The 26,914-nt window shown below is 38.3% G+C and overlaps 1 protein-coding gene across 2 annotated transcripts in view; it reads right to left on the bottom strand.

Annotated features, from left to right (window-relative positions):
• Nucleotides 1–26,914, bottom strand: part of KIAA1217 (KIAA1217 ortholog) — a 335,939-nt gene that overhangs the window by 210,859 nt on the left and 98,166 nt on the right. The window contains exon 1 of one of the 2 annotated variants that reach the window (XM_018075544.1): nucleotides 21,572–21,629. The exons of the other annotated variant lie outside the window; for it this stretch is intronic. The gene's annotated coding sequence lies outside the window, so the exon portion shown is untranslated. Of the gene's footprint in view, nucleotides 1–21,571; nucleotides 21,630–26,914 lie in introns of those variants that run through there. 2 annotated transcript variants of the gene reach the window in all.

The raw sequence follows: 26,914 nt of genomic DNA, 5'->3' as shown, positions 1-26,914 counted from the left end.
TTACACACGCAGCACCTTGCAAAAGCATGGTCTGGAAAATTAATTCTTGAAAGGATTAATATTTTTCCCTCCCATCACTAATATGTTTCTGCTTCTGTAGACAACATGTTCCACTTTGCAAACAGGGGCACTGCCTGCTCCGGCATACAGGAGCATTCCTCTTCTGTGCAAAAGGAAAACTGCACACAGTCCAGTGCAGGAATAATTCTAATCGCCAAAGTAACATGGTCTGTCATATTGATCCACCTGAAATCTCAGAGAATAAACAAAGCGAAGTCTTTTTTTACAAAAAAACCTCCAAAAAAATCCAAAAAGAAAACACAAAGCCTTCTCCAGGCATTATCACTTTTAGGGAGGTGGTTTTTTCTATTCTCTTATTTTTGCAATATCAGCCTGGCCATTCAAAAATAAAAAAAATTTCTACCACTCATTTTGACTCATTTTTAAAAGTTTTTCCCTTATATTTTGCACAGAATTAAAATTACATGCAAAGGCCTGTCCTTCAAATGTAGTTAAACAAATCAGGGGGAAAAACCTTTCCTTGCCTGCCTTTGAATTCACACTGCAGTGCAATGGAAACCCTTCAAAGAGGCTCCACAATTCTGTTCTGAAGGGGTTCACTCCACTATTCCATAGCAGCATCCTACTGAGTGCAAGAATCAGTAATTTTCTTCTTGAGGAGTCAGATAAATCTCTTTGCCTCTAATTTTTTCAAAGGTTTCTTCCCTACCATCAGCCTCCTGCGTCACACATGGACTCCTCTGCTTCTTGATTGCTCAGTCCAGGGGCATGAACAAAATCCATTCAGTCACTTGGATCATTCTGAAGAGGAACCAAATTTATATTATGCAATGGCAGGGAAAAAATGGGCAAACCTTCCCACCCCTAATTTTAAGAGAGATGTGGTCTTCTGGCCTCCACAGCACTCAACCTGACTGCATTATTTTTATAGCTATGGACTTGGCCATCAAAGCAGCTTTAAATTTTCATTCCCACAACCATGTTCACTGACTGTCACTGCATCCAAACACAGAAAGTGGTCCACACTGCAAAACAATACAGGCTAAACATCATTGATAGAAAGAAATACATGCTTAGAGAACAGAGAACCAGTATGAACTAAAGCCAGACACAGTGCGGCAGCAAAGGGAAATAAAAGCTTGTTACAATGGGGAGAATAAGAGGTGAGAAAGCTGAGGGAGGGCAGAGGAAAGGTAAGAGAGCAAGATGAAATAAAGCTAAGGGCAAGAAAAAAATGACAACAGAGAATAGAAGTAAAATTTTTTAATCTTGAATACAAAATAAACTTTGACAGTCTGTGACATGTGCAACCACAAATTTTATTATAGAAACCTATTTTCACAGGGGATGCTGAACTGGATACTCCGCTGATACAATATTCTACTCTTGAAGCTCAGTTGTTCAGGGGCTAGGACTATGTAACTCATATCTAGGAAGAAAGCAAAATACGAAAGCTGTAAATCCAAATATAAAAGACAGGAACTGACTTGGCTTACGTTGACAAATATACTACCTAAACAAAAGTTATGTAACTTCATCATTGCTCAAATAAATAAGTAAATAGCAAAGTTGGCTACTACATCTTGCTAAGGTACGATCGCCTCTATTTATAAATTGCAAAAAGGAAATGTAAGTTTTTAGATGCCCTTTCTCCATTGCTTTAGGGGTTTTTTTAAACAGAAAATAGAACATGAAACTTGAACTGTCCCACTTTCAAAGTTGGAGCTATGTAGTCCAGCTCCCCATACTGACTACTCTCCCAAGAAAGAATTTGCAATCTCTCTCAATAATTGAAGCAAAGAGAAGATAGTTTTAGCTTTGATAATGACTGGCGAATTTCAAATAGTTTGAGCAACCCCCAAAAGTTCAAAATGAATATTCAGATTTTGTTATGCATCATGGTCTGCAAATTGAGGATAGAAATCTCAGATGATATCTATCTTAGATCTCCTCCAAGATCCTCCGCATGCCCTAGTTATGTCTAAGCAGGACATATTACAAAAACAACCAATATATTTAGTTATGAAATGTTCAGTCTCATCTGAACACTCAAAATGAAAATACTGAAGGAAGGGTTTCACTGAGAAATCACAAACTTGCAACTAGTCTCTCTTCCTGTTAGGCCCATCCCTATTCCACCTACATTTCTTAACTAGCGTATCATTTTAGCTCCTGAAATAGGAGTTACTCCTGCAGTCTCCCACCTGCAGCAGTTCCCACTGTTGACTCATCCTTGCCTATCAGAGAGATCCCTCCCCACGTTTACACCCACTGGTGACCTTGCAGAAAGACTGAGAATAGTGTGAATCAAGGACAGTGCTACATCAAGTTCTGCATCTCTCCAGGGTCGAGTTCTTGCTTTGCACAGGTCACTTCTCCCTGCCTGGCAGTGTGTAGCTCAGCAGGGATGCTGCTGCTGACAGGCAGCGGGGCCAAGCTGGCAGGCACAGGAGCATCCTCCCCCTGCCAGGGCCCTACACCAGATTCCCATCTCAGCTACACCATCATAACTGAGCTGAAAGCAATGCAATTGCATCGACATGGCCAAAATCCAAGAGGCACTATGTGTGAAGCAGGACTACCCATTGGCAGAGAAAACGTCAGGAAAACAGCAGCATAGCAGAGCTCATGGCTGGCTCCTGCCCCATGGCAGCTGTCACAAATGCCACCCTCCAGCAGGAATCATCTTGACACTCTGAAAACAGCCTCTTCTAAACAAGACTGTGGTCAACAGCCTAATATTTTCCTGAGATTCATTTATTCACCAAGCTCACTAAGACTGTGTAAAGGATCGTCATTTACTTGAAAAGAATTGGAAAAAAATAAAAAACAAGCAAAACACTTAACCCGATGCTCTAGTTGCAGGAACACATCACTATATTGTTATCTTTACCCTTAAAAAGCTTCCACCATGTATCACCTCCAAGGACAAACATTTTGGCAGAGAGAGAAAGTTCACAGCATGCCATCAAAGTTAAAGATTTGTTTTTGCTCACACTATGACTTACACATTTCACAAAATCAACAAACAATTTATGCTATTTCAGATATGGATCTTTTCCGTCCCAATGGGACTTAATTCCTTCAAGCTGAAAAAGGAAGCCCAAAAAACCCTGAATAACTACAGTGACATTATACAAAACATAGCCTAAGGCTGCCAATATCTTTGTGTGCATTGCAGGAAAGGCTGCATTACTGAGCTACACCAAACGCCATTTCCAGCAGAAACCTTTCCTTCTTCTTTTCTGCCATGAGAAGGATTACATTACACAGCATTGCTCTAAGCCCATTTATACACTTCTATTTTTTTTTAATCAGGCTATAAAAATAATCAGCTCAACTTCTCATACTAATCATAGAAATATTAATATAACACACTAACTACTCTTTTGCTGTGAGATTTTCTTCTCTATGCTAAATATGAGAGTCATAAAGTTTATGCTTCCCATAAGTTGCAAGAAATTGTGTTTTACTGCAGAAAGCTCACATCAAAAATAATTACTGTTATAAACATACAGCAAAATACAGTCACACTTGGCATATATCATGGTTTTATATGAAAAATTTAGCAAAATGCCAGCTGCAGGATATTGTTTTTTTCAGATGAACAGTTTAAAAATCACTTTTACCAAAAGAAAGTAAAAAAAAATGTTCAAAATATAAATGTTTAGAAATATAAGTACATTTTCATTTAACAAAACTATCTACATAGTAAAAAGGGGGTAAATTAATCTAAGTCTTCCCAAACAAGCAAAATTCTGTTTAAAGTGCAATTGTGATGCATAGTTTTTGGAGACATCAGTATTACATAGGGTTTTTCTATCTTCTGAATCCAAAACACATGATTTTCTTCATTTACAAGAATATCACCATGCTACCTTTACCAGAATTATTTTAAACAGTCTTTCCTCCCCATTTTTCCAGTGTCTCGTTTCATTAGGAAGAGAAATCCAATTTTTTACCAAATCTGTTCCCTGTAGGTACTACATTATATACTTTTTCTCATGAATCAACATATTTTTATCTAAAAATTAGTCAGGTGCCTTGTCCCACTGTGCTTCATATTTGAAAGCTGCCTAAATTTCCACCCCATAGATTCTCAAGATCAGTGTGTAATTATTTCTTTCTATACTAATACTATCTTTTATTTATAAATCCTCCTATGTGCAAGACAGCAATTGTATTTCCTCTCAATTTTCTTTTTTACAGAGTCAGAGAAATCCAGGATTTTAATCTCCCCTCATAAAACAGTCTCTCCATTTCCCAAGGCATTTTAGAAACTTGCCTTGGCTCCTAAACCAGTTTGAATTTACTTTTATTTAGTATATATGATCACACTGGCTCTGTTTTGTAACAGAGAAAATGATCACACATTTTCTCTGTTATACATACCTTACAGACTTTATACATACCTTATACAAAGCAGTCCTAAGGCTTCCTTGCATTGGAAAACTACTTTCTTATACTGCCAGATGATCCATGCTAGAATCAAATCTGTCCATTTCCCACAAATGTATCACTTTGATGCCTCAGTTAATCTTGTGATTAGCACAAGCATGTTTGTCCAGTTTCTCCCCACAACCCTGCTACAGGCTCCCAAGAGCACGATCCTCCACGTCTGACAGCAGCCTTTCATCTCACCTGAACTATTTTCCAACTCACATGCTCATCCCATTTCTTCTACATGAAACTCCAGTCTTCAGCATTATTCTTCTGGTAACTGGTGTCATCGAGATGTTTTTTCCCCAATATTGTTACTTTCATGGTACAATCAGTAATGGAAACGTAACCTAAGACTGATCCCATAAGTCAGTCTTTGGGAAATACTTTGATGACCTCCAACTCACTCTCCAGCTCCAATTTTGCTTCTAGTTAATTTTTCCATCCTCTTTTCTCTCTGAAACTAATTTGTAATTCCTGTGATAACAAATCTCTACACAGCAAATGACAAACACAGTATTTTGCTGAAACCCATATGGATATATGATTACTTCTTTTGTTTAGAGAATTAGCTTAGTTATTTTTTCAGCTAAAGGTATCAGCTTGATCAGCCATGACCTTCTTGTGGAGATCCTACATTGTATTTTAACTAATTTATCATGTTTTGTGTTGTTTGCTTAGTTTGCTTACTCTTTCCTTAAAACTTTATTTATTTTTTTTTTTGCGAAAGACTTTGCATACTATTGAGATTATACTAACACTCTTTATCTGAGTCCTCTTTTTTTCCAATTTAAGTACTATTTTTTCATTTATTTCCCCAGGTAATATCAACTCCTGATGTGATATATTTATTAATACTACTTGCTTTTGGAATTGCAACTATATTATGCAAGTTCTTAGATGTGCATTATATGGTCTCTTCTGATTTAAACAATTACATAATTTAAGTTTTGCTTCCCCCTGGAGGTGAGAATTTCCGTTTCTGCATAATCACTCCCATTAGCTGCTCTGCATTTGTCCTGGGTTCGATAGCATCATTAAAATGCAAGGAGTGCTACCCATTACATCTAAACCCGATCCTTCTGTATCACTGCTACTGTAAAAACTTTCATCTTTTTTCACTGACTGCACTTTCATTCTTCTTTACTTTTCATAATTTTTATTTTTTAAAAAATAGTTACACTAGGTAGGTGGATTCTTAGACATTTACAATTCATTCTCATGTTTTCTGATTTTTAAGGTACAGGTCTTTGTATTGGCCAATCCTCTTTCCATTATTTGCAGATTCCTCGCTTATGCTTAACACTATTTTTAGGATGATTATTTATCCAGTGAAATATGGGGAACTGTTTTACAATGTATATCAATCATATATTTTTATTAATTCCAGCAGGTTTTTTGAACCTTGGACTAAGGATGACATTCACGCCTGCCTTATATAGTAGTCCCTAGACTTTTTATTCCAATTCCAAGTTCTGCCTGCAACTTCTCAAATATTTGTCCACTGGAAACATTACAGACCTCCCTGTCCTTATTCCCATCCACCTTTGACTTACAGTAACACCACCTCAGCAGAGCTTTTATTTTAGTTTTTCCTCTAAATGTTTTCTTTTTATTTCAGGAGGTTCTATTTTATCTCATCTTCCCTTTCTGAAAGCTTTATGCCCTTAATGTGTACAGACACCCAACCAACTCCACTTGCCAATACAATTTTTCCTGGACACATTGCCATTTTTTGGATAACGCCTCTTTTCCATTTGGCAAAGACAGCCCTCAAGCTTCCATGCACCTGCCTGGATCCTTACCCTGATGTAACACTTCCATGATTCACATTGACCTCACCCAGACTCCCAGCCAGATGAGGTGGGATCCTTTCCATAGCTATATCTTCATGTCAGATTTTTTACCAATAATGGGACTTGTTTTTTCTTGCTAGCTATCACCTCTAATGTTGTTCCTTTATCCATTTCTGTAGTCTCATTCGTCCAATTTTAATTTCCCTGTGCCCTCAAGGCTTGTACAGGCATCACATGGGGCTCTCTTGCACTTTCTCCTGTATCCCATTTCATCAATTTGAAACTATTCTCATCAATCCCATAAAACGAGGAAGCTGCATATTGTCCACCCACTGACAATAACCTTATTTTGTTACTGACATATAATAATGAAACAGCCTAAAACTTTCTTCATTGCCCAGTTCATTTCAAAATCTTATCTAGGGATGATCTACTGAAGAGTTCTTTGGAGATATCTCAGCTCTCACCTGTGCCATTCCCCATCTTTTTATGGTCCCTTTTGATCTGCTCCAGCAGGAGTCTCACAAAGTCAGTCATCACTTACAATAGCATTGTAAGAACTTTTCCCATTCCTCTCTTGTTTCTTTTCAGATTCAGGTATCTCTCAGGTATTTCTTGCAAGCAGAAAACATTTTGCTCTCCAGATCCCCTTTGGTCTTCACCTCTGGTCTGTGCAAGTAATCAATAATAATCACCATCTAAACCCAACATGTGCTCTAATTTTTATTAGACATCCATTTGACATGCAGGAACTCAGCTGGATGCCTGTGCTCACATTTTTTTTTTATTTCCTTATGTAATTTAATGCACCTAAAATGCTGACAACAGAAGAGAACGACACTGAATATTTTTAAAACAATGTGTCTATTAATATATAGTATGAATTACATTTTAATGCATTAACAATATCATCACAACAGGTTCACAGCCCCACCAAAAATTCCTATCCTTTTTACTTCTCTTTCTCATTATTGTGTCTCTGAGTCCAGTTACTGTCATCTATCAGTACTGTCATAAAGTTACCCAGATATCAAACTATCCTTTCAATGCAGTGTAGACTTTATCAGACGTAATTTGTTGTATGATCCCAAAGTTTTCTCCCATCTCTTGTTTCCCCAATAATTTATAATGAGAAGACTTTCACGAAACCAGGAGAGTTGTCTTTACATGCATTATGCTGAATTGCCCAGATACAACATTTATAAGGCATCTTGTACCATAGTGAAAATACCAGAACTTCAGCAGAGCAGGGAGGAACATGGTCCTTCCAAACATCCATTTATTTTAAAGTCAGTATTAGAACATTCGCTAAAGTGAGCTCAGGAAGACTGAATACCCATGTTATTTAGCTGAAGCAGTTTTTAAAAGATGAAAGGAACTCTCTCCAGGATGCAATTCCTTTAACAAATGGCATGTCTGGCTTTAATAAGTGGACACATTTCTTTATAAACTGCAGAAACAGTTAAAAAGGCTTTCTTTGGAGTTAAATGTATTGGAAAGAGGGTGAAAAAAATAACAGACCCTTTTAAAGGTAACACTTACATTACTGTATTAGAAGTCTTTCATAATATACAACCATACCATTAGATTAACTGAGCTACAATTTTTAAGACCGATGCTAGAGACAGTAAATACACCCTAAGCCAGAGTGTGTTATACTACTGTGACACTCTGAGCACGCTGATATGTTGTCGGTCAATGTTATTTACTATCATTACGTACACACCTGGCTCAACAGCCACATCCAATAAAGCATTAATGTCCTCATCGTAGCTCAGCCTTGCAGCTCATCAATTCCCCAGATGAGACTGTGGCAACCTAGACAGGCTGCAAATATAACTCCCTGCTGCCTGTGGGACATGGGCAGAAACACACCCTTGCATCCGTCGGCTGGTGAAATGGGTGTGTGCAGTTGTCAGAAGGTACCTGGTCCAGCAAATGTGCTCCCCAGCTCCTACCCTGACCAGAGGGCTGGAACAGGGCTAATTACACACAGCAACAGGGCACTCAGGCTGTCTGCTAATGACAGATGAAGGGTGCCCCAGCTCCTATAGATAGATGAAGGTGAGAGCAAAACCAGACAGATGAACAAGGAATTGCATTACTCCTACTGTAGCAGAATTTTTTTAAGGGTAGGAGAAACCATAAATCTTGTTTGCTATCAAACAAAGCCTAAGAACCCCAAGGACTCTGTAGCCTCCATGCTGAGTCTGACAATTTTCCTGGCTAGTAAATAGATGAGTGACCATTTAAATTTGCAAGTGCAAGTCACTCTTCTTCCCCTCCTGACAGCTGCTTTTCTCACACATCAAGACACATAAAAAACTGAACTCCCCGTATCTATGGATGTTGACTATGACCACTCAATAGAACTGCTGAATATACATCACTTTGGTTTAGCAAAATAATCTGTTAATTAACAACATTTATGATGTTTAGTACCAATGCAGATAGGATGCCATTCACAATGATTGCATCATCTAAACCCACTATTTTCTTTGATTGTTTGGGGGTTTTTTGCTCTTTTTGAAATTCAGATGAGCTTTTACAATTTCATAACACTTCTCTTCTGAAAAAGTTATATAAATATCTTGCTTACCTCTCCCTAGCTACCAGGATGCCAAGAGACTTAGACACACTACTGATTTTACAACGCTTGCCCGTGCAAAGATCACCTAATATAACATGTAATAAGGGTACTTGCTTTGTTTACCTAGGTCTATTTTAAGTCCAGTTTCAGTGAACTGAGCAAGTAAAACAGAAGTGTCCAGAGCTCAGACATACTTCTTTTAATCCTTGAAAAAAGCAAACATCTAATCAAAAAATTAAAGCTGAAGTAGTTGGAACTGCTTTTGAAGTTACTGAATGTATTCCTTAGAAAATCACTGAAGATGAAGAAGGTACTTATATCAGTTTCTGTAGAAGTAATTTTGAGGTAATTTAAAAAAACTCCAAGTATTTTTACCATCTTCAACACAGGTGTTATCAAACATTTATTCAGTTTTTCCACTGAAAATATCAGTAATGTTGTCTGTATCACCTTTCATTTAAAAAATTCAGAATCCTTTACAAGGACTTGAAGTATTCTTAACCATATATCAGCATGGTGAAAGGAAGACACAGCTTTTGCCACGAATTCTGACTTTTTCAGAATTCAGCTTCTGAAGAAGCTCCTAACACACACCTCATCCCCTTCCTTTACAGCACCTTTAACCCAGCACACAACCCTGTACCCTAAGGGCACCCTGGTGCATGGCTAAGGTAAGGGAGTCCTCACTGTTCCATCCACACAGGCTGTGCCATTATTTCCACACACCAAAGCACGTATTTTCCAAACAAATCTTTTCATCAGGGATCCTCAGTCCTGGCAATGAGCAGACTGCCATTCCACCTTGACACTGCCCACAGGTCAAGCACCTCTGCCTTTATCACGTCTTCATGGCAGCCACAGCAAACATATGCACAGAAAATGATTCAAACTGTAAGTGGACCTGTACCTGCTTTTAATGTCCTCTAAGCAAGCATACAGATGAAAATCATAAATCAACTTGCTCAGAACCTTTTTAGAGGGTTAAGAAACTCTCTTTAAATAGTCCTATCACAATCTATGGGATCTTTTGTATGTTAGCTTTTTTAATGATGCAAGAATATCTAGTCCCATCAGCTGGTTGCATCTCCTTAACTGCTACAAGATACAATGTGTCTCCTGAGGAGATAAGGTCATGGACAACCTTCCTCTCCTAACTCTCCAGAACACTGCCTGAGAAACTACTGAATGCCTACGCTCATCGGCCACACATCCTATCGACATAATTTTAAAATGGTCAGTAAATATTGGATTTGCCTTTCAAACATGTAGCATGATAAAATTTCTGCTTGAGAGATGACATTTTATCAGAATTATTCCATGTAAATATGTATATATTATATAGGATATAAAGATATGAGCTGTAACATGCCACAAAGTGGCACAGAACAGCTCCAACCATCATGAATGTGGCTTAAGTCAATATTCTGATAAGCATAACAGAATGTTTTGAGGAAGATAAAGACCAAATGGTGTTAGGACTGCATGCTTAAACATGCTGTGATCAAGAGTGAAAATTAAGGCTGGACATGTTATGTACTACCAATGTTTTCACATAGGGCTTGGAAAAATCTCTATCCTGTCATCAGCAATAAGACTTGTGCTTATGGACAGAAAGGAGACTAAAGAAAGTCAAATAAGTGCTTTTAGTTCTAACTTGTCATTTACAATTTAACTATTGTATTACAATTGAGAGGAAGATATGGAAATCATTATTAAACTGCTACAGTAATTGTCCTCTATGGATCTTCATGGGCCAACTGTGATGGAGCAATGTTCTCTACCATGCACCAGTGAAGCAGCCTGGAGCTTCACGTACTTTCCTCCCTAAAGCTTTTGGCTTTGCACTGGTGGAAATTTCCTCCTTTTTACAAAAGATGATTTTCTGCATTTTGAGTGATTAGCTGACTGAAAAAAAAGAAGGCAGTCCATTTTTGACTTGAAAAATTACAGTTTTCATGCAAGGCTGAACAGGAATTACTAAATACAGAAGATGACTACAGGCCACCCTTTTTATATCTGGATACATAGTTTAGATTTAGCACATAAGTAAAAGTAGAGATCAAGGCTATGGCCTCTGGCCTCCAGTCCTTGAAACAGGAAGATACTGCTAAATAAAGCTCTTAGATGATTTCAGGGAGTAGCTCTGTGGCATCCTGGATGAGACAGCAATTCTTAATACCCCCAGAAAAAGCAACAAGATCAGCATTAACATTCGAGGAAGTAATGTCAGTAAGGCACCCAAGGGGATTTAATGCAACTAGGAACACCACTGAAGTCTTTCATTTACACTCTGTTAAAATAACTTGCTGGTCAAGGAATTGTTTTGTCTGCTACAAACCATCCAGCTAACTAGCAGCAGCTGCCCTGATGCTAAGTATCACTATTCCCTAATTTCACCAGTTATGAAGAGAAGCATGGCAGTGGGTTAATTACAAACACTCTACAGAATTGCATCACAATTTTCTACCAAAGACTAGTTTGTAAACATGTGGAAAATGAACAAAAAAATATATATTTACTTAAGTTAAGCTTCTCTTTGGTATCCTTTTAATTATATTAGGACATAGTGGCATTTGAACAGAGGTATCTTTCATGGAGAAATACTGTATGGTTGATAAGCCTCTCGACTCCTCTAAAAATACAGAACTAGATTACTTGGCACAAGTACTATTTGCATTTCTATTTACTTTACATGCAGTGATACACATCAGATTGATGATATTAAAACAAATCCAAGCAAACAACGCACTATAAACAGAAGTGAGTAAGATTCATTTAAATATATTTCCTCAGGCGAGGGGAAAATATTATTTTATTTTTCAGGTGAAATTACCAAGTCACTCTTTTAACTTCAATGATATAGGATGAAAACCTGTTAATTTCACTTATTGATTCGGTATGCAACCATTCTGCAAACTTCCAAGAATAAAACAGTAACCTTTCTGTATTTCTCCTTTAGACAGAAAGCTTTAGGTTATAATGAAAATTATATTTTCAATATCTGAGGCTCCCATTTGAGAGCTATATCAGTGTCCTCCATTTACCTATTACTTCCATTGTGTTATATGGGAGATTAACATAGCAGAAGCTTTCTGGAGGGAAAAAAGAGGAGAGTGAAAACTCACTGCGACCTCTGATTCTTAGACTTTGTGGATCTCACACTTAACTCAAGAAACAAGTTGAGCTGTGTCTTACAACTCATATATCTTGCAAATAAACTAATAAGCCTTTTAGTTTGGGATAATCTGCGTTCAGTGGACATACAAAATCAATTCTGTTTACAGAATCACATCACAAGTGCCTGGGAGAAAAGTTTCCTCTCTGCACATTCTTAAGCAGTGCACGGAGTAGCCATTTACTTTGTCAGTTATGTATTTTACACGCTTAGTCATCAGCAAGTAAGTTCTAGTTATACTTTTTTCCCTCTTAAAACCATCTCCTGACCAAGTAACTCCAGTCTGATATTTACAAGGCAATAACTACCACCACTGTGTCCCAGAGAAACTTCCCTGGGAGCTGCAGGTGGATGACTCATGTACAGGTACACACACCTATGCATTACAAGGGATGTTCTGGTGCCAGAAAGACCTGTTCTAACCATCATTCAAGGCAGCACAAATTAAGCCATTTCCTTGATCCTGAAGGACTTCTGAGGGTGGGTAGAGATATCTTTTCATATCAGTAGTCAGATTTGACCAAAAGCTGCAGCTTTCCCTCATACCAAGGCTCCTGCCCAGCCACAGACTACACAAAGCATTGTGGAACACAGGCCTTTGAGCTACAAACCCCTGCAAAGGAAGAGGTCAATTAGTACCACTGAGGTCAAGATGGCATTCAAAGTGATACGCCAGTTATTTGAGCATGAAGAACAGGAAACATAATTACCTGAACTGCAATTAAATGGTAATATAAGAGATAAATCAGCAGAGAGCTAAACTGAATCACTTAACTGCATACACTGTAACAATGGGAAACACAGAAAGGTGGGAAATGACCCTCAGTTAATTACAAACAGTCTGCATGGGGTCAGTAGAAAAAGCAAACTGCACAGTGAGATGTGCAGGCTGGAAAATGTCAAAGTGTAACATGTGAGTTTACATGACTAGTGCATGAACTGAAGTGCATGATTTTAACATTGCCAGGAACGTCCAGTATGAGAACGAGGTCATTTATCCTGCACTTAAGGCTTCATTGAGAAATCCATGCCACAAGATAATAACTGATAGAGCAGCACAGGGCTTGTTGTGCTGGAAATGTTTTTAGGGGCAACTAGACTTTGGTCTCAAAGTGATGGATTAATTTTAACCCATTTAGGTGCTATTTGATCACTCACACCAGTACTATGCTTGGTATTTGTCCTCTAACCTTTGTCCTCTAAATTGAGATCTGAGAGAGAGCTGGGTCATAATTGCCAGGCACTGGCAACCATACGTAATAAGAGAGAGGGACCATCTTCAGACAGGCAGAACATCATTGCCAAAAGACAAATCTGTAATCTCAAAAGGAGGTGATGCTCCAGGTCCTAACTGCCAGCTCAGGCTCTTCAAGGTTATAGCCAAGATGCAGCCAGGCAAGATGCTCCCTTTGAAGCCTGCATGATAGCCAGGCAGTGCCTGCACCTCACACAGCAGGGCTGCAGTTATACCTTCTCTGGCTAAACCTCTTTGCCTTTGTCTTCCAAAAAGAGGTGGTTACAAAGTTTGATTTCAAACAGTTAAATTAAGTTTATCTATCTCACATTTAGATGCTGCAGATGAATCTAAGTTTTGGAAGATAGAGGGCTGAGGAGATGTCTCAAAAGTTTTCACTGCCCAGGAAGCTACTTATATGTCCAAGCTGCAGCAAAGACATTATTAGCTTGTTCAGAAACTCAGAGTATGAGGCTCAAGATAAATGTTATCTAAACCAGGACAAAACCACAGCCCATGACAGCAGGAAATGGCTATCATAAAACACACATTCCCCAGTAATAGTACAACTTTTTCTGTTCTTAAATATCTACATATTAATACCCAGGATATGTCCAGCTAGCCAGCTAGCTGGGCATTCCAGATGTTTTGATTTTTCATGTATTTGCACTTTTTTTATTTTTTTCGCAGCATAACTACTTAATTTTTATCAGAGGGAGAAAATAAGGTGAAATCATGACTGAGCCCTGAGCCTTCTTTCTTTTCTTAAAAGGAGCAGCAGGCCTGGGTGACTACTTATTGCATAAATGCCTTAGTCATAGGAAGGGCAAAGAAAAGATGGATCCATTACTCAATGGGTAAAGACAGTTTTTAATGAATGGCATGGGGAAAGCAGAATTTTGAATGCCTTTCAGACTTCAATAAGAGGGTCAGCTGTGACCACATGTCTTTCATAATTAATACCAGCAACAAAATCTAAAAAGAAAAGGAAAGAAACCAGTGTGCTGGGTCTAAGGAATTTCATCCTAGGGCACTCCAAGAACTAACTGATGAAAATTACTTTGTTCTTAATATTTATCTGAATTCACTCAGGATGGGTGAAATACCAGAAGATTTGGAAGGAGCCGATGTTGTGTCTACTCTTAAAATACTAGATAGGATTTAGGAATTAAAATCAGCTAGAATGATCATCTTTCCAGGTCAGAGGGAAACCCTCTAAATGCCTAGAACAGTTAAAAGATGATTAACAGCAAAAATGTCTCTAGGAGTTAATCGGAAGCTTAAAACGTTACCATGCCATTGTGCAAAATATTGTACTTGCACTAGGATTTATAAACATTTGTCTGCAAGAATTGTAGCATAATCCTTCCACTGCACTCGGTGATGGAGTACCATGTCCAGCTTTGAAAATCCCATTTCTGAGGATGGTTTGAGCTGACCTGAAAATTTGGATTAAATAAAGTCCTATCCATCTCATCACTTAATTAGCAGACAAGAATAACAACAAGAGATAGCAGTCAACTTTCAGTCTAGAAGAATACTTGAGTCCATCCACCAAAAAAAGATACACAAGCATACCAACTACAAGGGTTATTAAATACATGAACATTGCTATTTCTTTTTATCACATTTCAATGATGTTCTTTTCACTTTCAATCAAGAACCTCTCAACTGCAGAACACTTCCTGTCTTTATATCATACAAATAAACTTACTAAAACTGAACACACAAGTAACATTTTAATGTACAGGAATATCCATAACCTTAAATAAAGGCATAAATCTGAAAGTTATTCTTCCAATTCAAAACTCTAGCTCTTGTTTTGATATGAGGACACACTCAAAAATTATACACCCTATATTCATAAGCCCAATTCTGGATAGAGAAAAACTGTTTCACAGGAACAACCAGCCTTGAGGGGGGGTTGACAGTAGGACTACTATTTCTGAGTCTCCTCATCCAAATTTCACAAAATTAGTCCAGATTTACATGTTTCACTAGCATCTACTGAAATCTGTAATACTGAAATACTGTGGTTCCATGTCAGTCATGCCACTTAGGCATTGAGCTACACTCTTAAACCACTAAAAATACTGTATTCACATGAAAAGTTATATACTCTATATGAAATACATATTTACATCCTACACATGTCAAAGTGATATTGATAAAGCTTTATGGAACAAGTATCTAATGAGGAACATTTAAGTACCTACAATCTGTGCCACCTATTTATTTCCTTAGTTTAAGCTAAACTTCAAAACCCCTGACTGATTTCAGAAAGACACAATTTAAAGAAAAATCAGCCTTCAAAAAATTATACCTAACTTCCCACAAAATTGTAGCCTCTCCAAAATTCCCTCATCTAGATGGCTTAAGCTTGTCTTGAGCCGTGGAGGGAATTGGTGGAGTTTTTGCCCATCCTCTGCTATTAGCCCTTGTAGTATAACAAACAGAAGATACTGAGCTTCCCAAAGGGATGTATAGTGCACTCCTTCCAATCCTGCTAGGTCCCAAAGGAAGAGATTTCAGAGTGGATATACTTTTGCAATTGAAAAATAGTTCTGTAAGCAATGCAAAACCATAACTCAGTTTCCAAAGCATCTTTCTTTAATTTTTTTTTTATTTGGCATTGACTGTTGACTTTGTAAATGGAATTGTACTTAGGTTGCAGTATGCATTCAACTTCAAAACATTTCCATCAGAATTCATGCAATCTCATCCACAGTCTGCATTTGCCTCTCTAGTGAATTATCAGGGCTGTGAGCTACAACCTGAGCTTGTCCCTGGGGTATGGCTTTCATGAGGTCTCACCCACACGTGAACTCTCTTATGTGAAAGAAGAGCTGAGCATACACTGCAGCTTTTCCCTGAACACAATATTAATCAGGTATTCCTTCCACACCCAGCCAGCAGTATTCCACAATATTAAAGAAAAATATAGACATGTATTATTTGACAGGTACATAACAGAATATCCTACACAGCATACAGCGTGTACAGTACATCATAGAAACGCAGTATTTTTGGGACACTTACCCTCTCCATCATAATTGTAAAGATTCAGATAATGGGTAAAAATGTTACCAGTGAAGGAAAGCCTGCCAGAGACTTTTGACATGACCAATTTTTGCAGGAAATCATGCTTAAAAAAATAGCTAAAATATACTTAATGCTTAGATCTGAATCATGATCTCACGGCAAATAAGAACAGAAGTGGGCCTATCCTTCCTTACCTAAACAAATGTCCAGACATTCAGTTTTCAATAACCATAACTCCAGTTTATATACTGCGTAATCTTAATTGGAAGGAAGCATGTTCAGCTGCCCTATTCATCCTCCAGGTGAAGTCATACATCAACAGCTATAGAAATAAATGTTCTCGTAGGCAATGAAAGAATGTCTACTGTCTCATACCTGATCTCTGTTTCTACAATACAACTATTAATTCCAAGAGTTATTTTAATAATGTTCTTTTCCAGCTTGAAATTTTTTATCCAGATTTATTTTGTATTTTAATATCTAATGGTCCATGTTATTTCTTAATTTTTAATATTAATACACTAAAATGAAGTAATATATTCCTCATAGTTTAGCAAAATCATGTGTCTCGAGCTCAAAATTTTGAACAATTAACTGTACTGTGTTGCACCTCTGATACCAACCCTAGTTTCACTATTGTTTTTCAGACTACTCTACGAGACAGTAGAATTTCTTATTTTTCTTTTTTTTTTTTAAGATCACAGAAAAATTCTGCATTTGAAAGTGAAAAAAAATGTACTGGCAGTAAAGAAGAGAATTAGCATTAAATTTGTGAGATAATGAACATTTGTATATACAAGTACTTACAAGATCTGTGTTCTCTGCCTTGATGAATCTTAAACAGTTGCAGAGGAAACAAAAATACTGTAGGCTACATAGAAACAGTCTTTGTTTTGCTATTCTTTTAATAATGAACTTCCTTGGAAGACAAACCCCTAATCTTACATGTGTTCTGTATTTGTAGGTACATCTCTGTCAGGAAATGCTGTGAAATGGAAGTTCCTGACAGATAAATTCTTGGCCTTAAACATTCCATAGATATTACTTGAATGTCAGAAAGAATAATTTCCAAACTTTGGTCATGATTCAATATCTCTTTATTTAAAGACAATAACATTCTTGGAGATAATTAGTAATACACATATGGATTATATAGTCATTGTTATGTTGGAGTTTGTCATAAAAGCAAACTAGGGAAAATAGAATTAATTCCACTTTCTGTGGTGTTATTATTGCTTGTTTTACATGAAGAGGCCAGAGATATGAAACCCACTATATCCCTAAAGTCCTTTGGCCCCCATCTAATAACTAGGGATGGAACAAACAGGTTTTGTCTAGTTTTGGATCCAAATGAATATGGGATACCAAAAGCTTTTGTATAAAAGTATTGGCCTTGCATTCCAACCACCGTAAATTGCAAAGTAAAGTGCAGAGGAGAAACCGAGGAGGAAAATCTAATGGAAAAAAACAGAGTGAAAAATAAAGCAAAGTGAAACTATATGAAGGCAAATAATAAAGCAAATATCAACATTCAATAAAAGGGCACAGAGAAAGGAAATTGAAAAGGGAGACATTAGTATAATCTTTGCTCTTCTTGGAGGAAAGTATGGGTGACAGAAATTCATAAAGTTCTCCAATCAGTAACACATCCCAAAGGTAAAAAAATCCTATTTTAATTGATTCAGTCTTAAAACTGAGAATGAAAAGAGAAAGCCTTACCTATCTCCATTTTTTCTTTAAACCACGAAACCCTAAAATGACATTGAGTTTGAAAAGATAGTTCCTCACCACACGTGCAATGACAAAACTGAGATTGTCTCTGCAACCCTTTTTCCTACTCCACATGCACATGTGCTGCACTACAGTCTTTCCTCACCCACAGCCCCATCCCATCCTTCACACAGGCCATCATCTTGTTCTCCTCACAAAATGAACAGGACACACTTCACATTCATGGAATCATCTTAGTTATTCTGGATGTGAACTTGGGGTTCATGTACCACGTGCTTGTCAGATCTTGGTCTGAAGACCAAGCAACAAATTTTGTAGCCTGGGTCTAAATATTCCTCATTACTGTAATAAAGTAGGTAAATTTTTGTGAAATGCCATTCTTACAATAGTCCCTATCAAGTAAGGATTTTATTCTACCCATTCCTCCCTTTTTTAGCAAGATGAGAACTTGGCATCCAGAGAAATTATGGTCAAAGTTGTTCATTAAATTCAAAGAGTAGCAGATAAGTACCAGATGACCTTCTTGAGTCCTTTGTGTTAGACAGTACTTTATGCAATAAAATTGCAGCTGACACTGACTTCAGTTACTCTGACATCGTTTCAGCACTGCAAATCAGAACCCAGGGTCTCAGACTTGCACATACAACTGAACAAAAAACCAAATCCACACAGCCAGCATTCCCCTTTGAAAGTTGAAGCAGTACCTCTGATACCACACAGACCTCAGAGGCAGAGAGATTCACTCCAGCCTTTAATGGTTTTACCTACAGGGATTACTTTTGACTCTGCCATAAACTGCCCCCTTGCTAATAGAATCCAACTTCTCAGTTAAGCACAACTCATCCCATGCACAATGCAGGGCAAGAATCCTGTAGAAAAAGCCCCCAACATACAATCATAATTAAAATGAATCATCATGCTTTACAGTCCCATTAAAATTATAACCGTAATTTTGTATTTCCTATCTGTTAAGCACTGAGCTTTGCTGGATTGCTGTCTGCTAGCACCACTCATGCATGTTATCTTTTTGGTTTTAATTTAACAGACTTTCAAAGAAACCAGAAACAGTGTCATGTTGCTCATGAAGAACTGTAAAGCTCACTAGTAGAAACTAGTCCAGATGACCCAGGTTGATCTCTTGTGCACAGACCAAGATTTTAAGGGGTAACACACACACACACAGAGGGCCATGGGGGTTTCACTGACATTACATGACACTGAATAAAGGTTGGTTAAACCCCTCTTCCATGTCAGGTTGTTCAGGACCCCACTGCCTGCCTAACAGAGCCTCCTGCTCCCACTTCTCCATTCCAACCCCTTTGACACACCTGTTCCTAAAAACCAATCCTTTGCCATTTTTTTCTCCTCCAACCACCAGTCTTCTTCCCCCAGGAGTTGTCTGCCTCCCCTCACTATGCTCCCTGCTTTAGCCATCTCATTCAGCCTGTACCTGCCCTCTTTACCACTTCAAGTTCTTATAAATACCCTTTGGCTGCTGCTCATGCTCTCCTGTGTTAGTCAGCCTTGACCCCAGGGCACTGCCTTGTGGCTCCTATACCCTCCATTGCTTCATTTGGCTTCTGCCATATCTGCCACCCCTCCACCATCCAGTTTGGTACCAGCTTCTCACAAAACATCTTCCAAATCGCTCTGGTCAACGCTTGGACTCCACTGGGGGCCATCCAGCCAGTCCCATTTTCAGAGAAAAAAACCCACACTCTGCATTTTCATCACCCTTATAAATATGCTCCCTTCAGAAGTATCAATGTTTATTTTTCAACAACTCTTGCAAAAACAATTCACAGAACATCTTGCCTAATGTACCAATTGTCCCAATGCAGAAAGCCAGTACTTAACAGGGATTAACTCATGCTCAGGAAGACAGTAAGTGTAAGCTATAAATACTAAAAGCACATGCCAGGATGCAGCACTACCAATACCCACTATGTTTCTCTTTTAGAGAAATTTCACCTAAAACACTAAACAGCGAGTAGAACCCTTGCTTGTAGTTGCAAAGCATTATATAGTTCAAAAACATCTAAATAAAATGAGTAAAAGCAGGAAGTGAGAGTGCCATAAAGATTACATCCCTTAAAAGGACACACTTGCTATTCTGTAAATCCCAATGACTTCCTTTTCTCAATGTGCCAAATAAATGAGATAACACAAAGGGAAGAAACTACTGTTTAAAAACCTTAAGCTTGGTGAAAAACATACTGTTACAGGGTTTTCTATGAAAATTTTCAAATTTTAAAAATTTGACTGAGAAACATCATGTGCTATAGCATCAATAAATATTGGTTACCAGGGCAGAAAGAATTGTACATCTGCTTTTTTTGGAATGAAAGTTTTAATTTCTTGTGTACATAGCAAGATCAAAAATGAGTTTCCACATTACATCTCTAAATAAGCAAGATGTTCTGCGAGCAAGACTAGAAGTTTAAGCCCTCCCACCTCCAGCTTTTCTATTTGCTCTCTTCTGCCTTTAATAAAGTGCTTCAGACCCAGTCTCCTTTGTAGAAACAAACAGATCATCCATCTCCCTGAGTAAGACTAGGTGTCATCACTTCTCCCTTCTTTGTGAAATAATAAAAGTCATACTGCAGGAAAAAAAATCTTTTAAACCGTATTCAGCTGGGAATAAAAACTGTGACCTTGGATGCCATGTGTGCGAAATCAAAGTACAGTTTCAAGTTACAAAGGTCTGTAATTTACACTTCTTTTTCCTATGGATTTAGGATGGAGGGACAGCAATTTTTATTCTAGATTGAAAGGATTCTGCTTCTTGTTTATATTAAAATATAGAACCTATGAAAAGCCTGACTAGAATACTACTACCTTTTTTCCTGATTAGAACGGCAACTTACCCTCATTTTTCGCCATGCAGATTAAATAGCTACTTTTAAATGCAGTTCTAAGGAGTACCTTCACAAAAACTAAGTCAAAAAGAGGCAGTGATAATGTTCCTACAGCCCATTGCTCAACAGATCAGTGAAAGTAGATCATAATCTTATATTATCCTCCACATTTGTTTGCATTCTGAAAGCATATAAGCCTTTCCAAATACACTTGATCTGTTTAGTTTTTATAGAAGAAATCAACTCCCAGCTGCCTTGTTAGGACCCTTAAAAAGGAATTTTACTTGCAAGGTTGAAAGATTCTGTGCCTGCACTGATGTCTGTTTTCTCATGTTATTTAATCTTTCTCACACTTGCTAATAATTTCAAATTATAATTTCAAATAAAGCTTCCCAATACAGTGTCACATTTAGACTGTAAAAGACTGTGATTTACCACTTTGACAGCCCAGTATTTTAGCTTCTATACAGCACCCAGCTACAAATGAACAACAAAAATATTTCGAGCCCTTTTATTTTCAAAACAAATGCTTTATGTACAAGTCTCTCTCGTTCAGCAACAATACACACACACATATACACACACCCCCCTATTATACAATAACTGATGTTTGGGGTTTATTAAAAGCACAATAATTGCTAATGCATTTGATTGTTTCTTATACAGCATGAAATAACCAGTTACCTTTCAGGAAAGGAGCCCTCCGTGGCACAAGCCCTTCTGTGATTTCCACCTGCTCCTGCTGATGCTGTTTAACCAGATTTCCTTCGCTGCCAGCTCTCAAAATCTTTTCACCTAGCCTAATTTTTCGTGATCGGCTGTTAAAATCTTCTTTTCTAGACAAAGGCGATTTAGGAGCTGTATTGGCTGACAAAGGTCGAGCCAAGCGAGAAGGTTTGGACATTCTGCCTGTGCAGGAATGTACCTGCTCCAAAAGCAATTTCTAAAAAAATCCTTCCCAGCTCACTTTCCAGCACAGAGGCTGTGGAGTTGGTGTGTGCAGCGCAGCTGGATGTGAAGTGCTGTGCTGCCAGTCCGATCAGTTTTAAACACCAAGCGTTGGGTGGTCACGCAGTTTCCCGGACCTGTGGAATGTGAGTGTGTGCTGGGGTAAAGCAGATGACTCTGTCCTGGTGCTGAGTCCCAACCACGCTGTGGCAAGGAAATGCTCTTCCGGGGGCTGTCTCGAACTCCCGCTGTGCACCGACGAGGTGCCGGGCAGCACCCGAGCAGAAGAGGAATGCTCCACCTACACAGGTACAACGTGAAAAACCACCCAGGCACGGGATTACCTTTGCGTGCGGGACCGTCCTGCACTCCTTTCCCAACCCTCTCTCTCAAACAAACACTGTCTTGTTTTAGCAGATTTCTTCACTGTGCACCAAAACCACACTGTTTCAGCACTGTATGGTAAATGCCTAATGTCAAGAACCCATTTGTCTTTGAGTTAAACACAGTGCAATCTTAAATTGGATTAAATGATGCATATTCTCCTAGCATTGTATTATCTAATTCACCAAAAGAAATGAAGGATTGACAGCAAATACCATCTCTGTTTGTTAAATGGCCCAAGTCCCTTATTGTTAGCTGGCATTGTTTAGGAAGTAACACTGCACAGAATACTGCTCATTATACAGTCCTGTTTCACTGGTACATATTCACCTAAAAAAGTCCTGGCTTCTTGCACATTACAGATAACCATGTCCTTTACTGACTCTAAAGAAAAAAATTCCTGACCTTAGGCTACATTATTTCAAACCTCAGTTCCTGGGTGCTCTTCTTTGAAAATGCCTAGGCAAATCCTGCCTAACTTTCTCTGCCAGCTCTGTGCTTGTGAATGCTGCCAAGATGCAGAGTATGTGGTCACATGAAAAGAAAATTCCATTCACTATAATTTTGGATACAACTTCTAAGGAAAAAAACCACAGTGCAAACAAAAGAAAACATCATAGCTACAGTTACAGTAAAATCTTCACTCTGAATTTTAAAATGTATTCCTCAATATCCCAGGCAAGTAGTATGCTGTATCAATGATAGAATAGGAGGAGCCATTTTATTTCAAAACTAGAACAAACATAAACAAATCAATATTGCACGAGTTAAAGTACTCATAGTTATCTAGGAGAAATGCTTAACAAGCAAAAAGACAGCAAAACATGACTGAATTATTTCAGACATTCCTCATTTTCTGAGATGCCAATTGTGTAATGCAGAAAAATAGTTTTGCAAGTTATTTCCATTTTTTTTTCAAGAATCCCACATTAAATAGGTAATTGTTTATGCTTTCTCTATAAAGCATATTGCCTATTGCTTTGTTGCCCCATCAAGAACAGGACAGATTAAGTGCGATACAGCAAGCCTTGCCATGATATTATTCTGCATATTATATCAATACAAAAGGAGCTCTAAGTGAGTGGGAAGATTTCAACTCACAAGGAGGAACTTCACAGACATGGGAGTAACTCTGGGCTAATTAGCAGTGCTCTCTCTCTAGCAACATAGCAACAAGAGATGGGGAAAAGAGAGCCATTATCCATCAGCTTTTGAGAGGAAAGGTGTGGGCCTAAGTTGTCCATTTGGATGCCAAGGTGACACTTCTGCACTGAAAGACAGCAGCAACATCCTGATCGACACTTGTTTTTGAAAAGGAAGCAGCTCTTTGTCTCATAGCAGAGACACAGCCATGCAGAAATGGGGTGAGTCAAAGATGTTCCTCAAACCTGGGAAATTCCTGGAATACTCCAGTTGGAGATGGGCATTTTCAGTAATATCTTGGTGCCTGAGTAGCAATCAGGTGTCTAATGGCACTGTGTCATGTGAGGAGAGGCTGAGAGAGCTGTGACTGCTCAGCCTGGAGGAGAGTTGTGCATAAACATCTCATGTGGGAATGAAAGGGGAGGGAGCCTGACTGTTCTCAATAGTGTCCAGTAACAGGATAAGAAACAATGAGCACAAATCGAAATACAGGGAAAAAAAGAACATAATAAAAGGCTTTTTACACAGAGAAGGTGATCAGACACCGGCACAGGTTGACCAGAGAGTTCATGAAGTCTCCATCCTTGGATATAAGCAACACCCAGCCAGGCACAGCCTTGACCAGCCCACTGTAGCTGAGCCTGCCCAAGCTGAGGGTTGGACTAGGCAATCTCCAGAACTGCCTTCCCATTCCCCACCATTCTGTCATTCTGTATTGTCAAATTTATTCAGAGGCTATTTATAATCTGGAAGCCTAAATATCTTTAAATCTGTCCAACAGTAGATGTCCAACCTTCTTTCTTCGAAGTCCCAGCAGTTAAACTATCCCATGCCTGACTGCCACGTTTGGGAGGATTTGCTTCCTTTCTGGTCAAAACTCCCTTTTAGCCCCTTGAAGTCTGTGGCATGATGTTCCCCAAAAAAGTCTTGCTTTTTGTTTTAAAGGCTCTGAGATGTGAAGTTGGTGATTCCAACTATGAGTGTCGAATCTTTTAAAAAAAAGCCACCAATCAAATAACCCTACCAATTCAAAAAAACCCCAAAACACCAAAAACAACCCCAACAACCCCATCCAGAACTACCCCAGACCCCAAAATAATCATAAACTGAGGTTGCTTTGCTGGTTGTGTTTCAGCCTGGATGTAGACAGTGAACCAGTACCCTCATGGGATGGAACAGCATGAGAGCTTGCAACCCAGGATTGCTGCCAGCTCCCCATCACCCACATCCCACCTGCACGTGTCCTCACACCTCAGCCCAGCTCCCCTGAAGGTCTGGGCTCCACTCGGCTGTGGGGCAGGTCCCTTCCTGCCATCCCGCCCCCTCCACCACAGGTTCTTAACAAAGCTCCCCAGGGAGCAAGTCTTTCATCAGTTCTCAGGCTTTTTGAAGCCCCAAGCTACTCTTTTGAACTACTTTAGAAAAAACCCAAACCCACAAAACCGAAAATAAACAAACAAAAAACCTGAACAAAAAGTCCGGAACAAATCCAACCCTTTTTCTCTTAGATTTCAGATAGCAAGCTTCGGCTAGGTAGAGACATCATAGTGATGTAACATACCATTAAGCAAAAAAAAGTTCAGTTTGTCAGGTTTTTATAAAGTACTGTAGGAATATTTCTAGAGCTTTGTGTCAATGAATGAACTCTGTCACTGACTCACACAGTAGAAACTAATATTAAGGTAGCAACAGTGCTGTCCATGCATTTTAATAATCACATACGTGATATTTTTAGAAAATATTTTTAGAAAGCCATACACTTTCCATACACTGTTTCAAACAATGTCCTTTTAGTTTCAAAACTAACTTCTCCTCTTTCCTGCCTAGAAAATAAACTACTGCTGAAATGTGATAACAAGAATTTGTTAAGAATTAGCTAACAGAAGGCATTTTTACCATAGCATATAAGATAGGTTATGATACTGCTATTAACATAAGTAATGTTTGTGCCCTCTGGGATTAAAGAAACATGACTATAGAAGTTATTAATCCAAACAAAGCATTTGCAAAGCTTGAAATTTCCTTTTTTGGGCACCCATGAAGTTCTAGTTTACATTTGCACGTAAAGAGCTGGGGAGGGGAGAGGATCCCTTGCACGTGAAGCAGGAAAAATTGGGAGTTGATGCTGTACAGTTCAGGATGTGGTATTTTCTCAGCCTCGCCAAATCCTCTACCCTATTTTGGCCTGCAACTATCTAAAGAGAGAAAGGCATGAATACACAAATATTTCAGCTCCAGCAGACTCTTTCTAAACTGTTGACAAGCAAAACTGCTACACTAGTAAATGGAAGTTGCAGGTGCAGAAGTTAAAACCGCAAATTAATGAAGTCTTCTCTTTACAAAATTACGCAAGTAACCAGATGGCATAACATTTTCAGCATGAAATAAGAAATAAATGTATAGGCACCAAAAAAGCAAGATCAGTGATGAAAACTATTTCAGATGCAAGTCACAGATAGGTATGGAATGTAATAATAATAAAAAAAAGCTTAGTGCTTCAGAGAGGTACATTTTCTACTAACTGAAGCATGCAAAATTAGTGACAAGTTAATTTTGCAGATGTTAAAGCTTTCTTAGAACTATGTACTAGTGCTTTATTTTTCCATATATGATTTCTGAAATAGTTACATAATACAGAAGATGCTTCATGTTCCACATATTGAGACCCATTTTAAAACATTTCACACAAATCTAAAGGCATTCTTCCTGAGAAAATAAACAATGCAAAAGAAACCTAGTCATTAATTCAATGACAGGTGAACCCCCAACAGAAAGCAAGCTGTAATTATGGCAAGTCCTGTTACTCTTGAATATGGTCTTAAAAAGGAGTCTGTTAAGGGTCCTGCTGTAATATAGTAGCTGCCTAGAAGATGCTATAATTAAAGCGGAGTTGTCGTTTCTATCAGGAAATCCTGTTCCAGAGATTTACTACTCAGCCATAAAAATTTAATCTCAGCTTCAAGTCTTAAAAAAAAAAATCTAAAACTGAAAAAAAACCCTTCAGGTCTATTTTATTTCCTTTTTGTCAAATTTTAGAAAATTAAACCATAGCAAAACCTTTCTTAAAGATAGAAGAGTTTACAGCTGTGGAGCCTGAATAATTTATTGTACCCCAAACTCAGAAATACCATCAGTAGAGGTAGAGTCAATTTTCTTTATTATTCTATCACTTCTGCATCTTATATTTGGCTTTGGTTCAAGACTGTCAAAGTGTTTTGCCTGAGTACACAGGTCTGTGGCCTACTATTAAAGTGTCTGTACATATTGAACTATATCATGGTTATGGGTTTTCTAAACCAGTATAAAAACATCACTACTATCCCTCACCTGTTGTTGTTCTGTCCTCAGGATGCTTTTTGACTACTACACTTGGTTCCCTTCCCCACTTGAAGGGTTATACGAGCCTAAGCACACTTACACACAGGTAACTGCATATCCCAATGGATGAACAGTGCAGAAGAACAAAGCAGTGGGGCATTTGTGTGCAAACACAGCCATTAATGTTTGAAATGTTTGCCAAGACTGTTGCTAAGATTTCCAGTTGGTGCCAAC

This window comes from Manacus vitellinus, unplaced genomic scaffold (assembly GCF_001715985.3).
Source record: "Manacus vitellinus isolate BGI_N305 unplaced genomic scaffold, ASM171598v3 scaffold_3_pilon, whole genome shotgun sequence".
NCBI classification, from domain to species: domain Eukaryota; kingdom Metazoa; phylum Chordata; class Aves; order Passeriformes; family Pipridae; genus Manacus; species Manacus vitellinus.
This window is presented reverse-complemented; position numbering and strand designations above follow the sequence as displayed.